General features: G+C 38.9%; 1 protein-coding gene across 5 annotated transcripts in view; it reads left to right on the forward strand.

The window, feature by feature from the left end:
* Positions 1–2,217, forward strand: part of LOC105528348 (ankyrin repeat and KH domain-containing protein 1) — a 130,467-nt gene that overhangs the window by 48,341 nt on the left and 79,909 nt on the right. The gene's annotated exons all lie outside the window — the stretch shown is intronic.

The raw sequence follows: 2,217 nt of genomic DNA on the forward strand, positions 1-2,217 counted from the left end.
AAAAAAAAGAAGAGTTACTAATTGTCGAGTGCGGTGGCTCACGCCTGTAATCGCAGCACTTTGGGAGGCCGAGTCAGGCAGATCACATGGTCAGGAGTTCGAGACCAGTCTGGCCAATATGGTGAAACCCCATCTCTACTAAAACTACAAAAATTAGCCAGGCATGGGGCAGGCGCCTGTAGTCCGGACTACTCGGGAGGCTGAGGCAGGAGTATTGCTTGAACCCGGGAGATGGAGGTTGTAGTGAGCAGAGATTGCGCCACTGCACTCCAGCCTGGGCGACAGAGCGAGACTCCGTCTCAAAAAAAAAAAAAGTTATTAATTGGTGTTGGGTTTATATAATTTCTTGATGCTAAATTAAACACACTTAATGCTTGAATGGCTCTGCTTTTGGAATGCTTTTGGAATATAACAGTCAAAGTATTTGACCTTAGGGATATTATTGATAAAACTCTAATTCTGGAGATAGTAGACATAGTTCTAGTGTTTTTACAGTTTCATATTAAAATCTTAAATAGCAAATTGACCTCAAAATATATTGACTCAAACTGTATGGATAGCCTATAAAACATTTAACTGTGTTTTTTAAAGGATAATCGAGAATCATATTTTTAATACACAATTCTCTGTGTCACAGAGAATAATCACCTTTAATGCTGTCAATCCAGAAATCCTTTTTCTACTTCTGTAAGCACATACATATATCATGCATATATGCATATCTAAAAGAGAATGCAAATACAAAGAAACTCAAAGCATTCTGATAAGTATTTAAGACAGATTTAATGGCAAGAAAATTACCTGGAAGTACAAATGCGTTTTTCAGATGTGATTAAATAAGCTCATCATTACACATGTTAATTTCTATTTTGTTGACTATTGCTGTTTAACAAATCACTTAAAACACAATGGCTTAATGCAGCAGCCACATATTACCTCTATCTTTTTTTTTTTTTTTTTTGAGACAGAGTCTTGCTCTGTTGCCCAGGTTGGAGTGCAATGGTATAATCTTAGCTCACTGCAACCTGCCTCCCAGGTTCAAGTGATTCTCATGCCTCAGCTTCCCAAGCCTCCCACCTGTATCTTACACTATTTCATGTATCATGTGATTCTATGGATTGATTGGGTGGTTTTTCTTTTGGTCTCTCCCTCTCTCTCTCTTTTTTTTGAAGCCAGTCTCTCACTCTGTTGCCCAGGCTAGAGTGCAATGGCACCGTCATGGCTCATTACAGCCTGTACCTCCTGTACTCAAGCAGTCCTCTCGCCTCAGCTTCCCAAGTACCTGAGACTAGAGGGGCACGTCACCATGCCCAGCTAACTTTTACATTTTTTGTAGAGATAGCGTCTCACTAGGTTGCCTAGACTTTAAGAAAAAAGTTTTATTTATTTATTTATTTTTTACAATTCCCCTCTTAATATATGTACACAATATATGTTAGCAGAATCTATCAAAAAAATATTCAAAAATTTGGCTGGATGTGGTGGCTCATGCCTGTATTCCTAGCACTTTGAGAGGGTGAGGCGGATGGATCACTTGAAGCCAGGACTTCAAGACCAGCCTGGCCAACATGGTGAAACCCCATCTCTACTAAAAATACAAAAATTAGCCAGGCGTGGTAGTACGCACCTGTAATTCCAGCTATTTAGGAGGCTGAGACACAAGAATCACTTGAACCTGAGAGGTGGAGGTTGCAGTGAGCTGAGATCACACCACTGCACTCCAACCTGGGTGACAGAGTGAGACTCTGTCTCAAAAAAAAAAAAAAAAATCAAGTAAATTCAAGTAAAATAATTTATTGAGAGCTTAGAGGAGATAGGCACAATAGCAGTTCCTTGATCTGTAGACATTTATAAATCCTTATTTTCTTTTCAATTAGAAATGCATTTCAACTACCAGATAACTCAGTATAGTAATTTGGTTAAAATATTTTATTTTACATGTATTTGAAGTATTAGTAAAACTAAAATTTTAATGTGAAGTCATCTGTTTTTGGCATTATATCAAAAGTGGTTAAGGCTGGGCTAGTCATTTAGTTAAGTATAATAAAAGTCTTGATGGATATTGAAATTTAACAATTAAGGTTTCTTTCTTTCTTTCTTTCTTTCTTTTTGAGACGGAGTCTCGCTTTGTCGCCCAGGCTGGAGTGCAGTGGCCGGATCTCAGCTCACTGCAAGCTCCGCCTCCCGGGTTTACGCCATTCTCCTGCCTCAGCCTCC

The sequence above is a fragment of the Mandrillus leucophaeus genome, unplaced genomic scaffold (genome assembly GCF_000951045.1).
Source record: "Mandrillus leucophaeus isolate KB7577 unplaced genomic scaffold, Mleu.le_1.0 Scaffold714, whole genome shotgun sequence".
NCBI lineage: Eukaryota > Metazoa > Chordata > Mammalia > Primates > Cercopithecidae > Mandrillus > Mandrillus leucophaeus.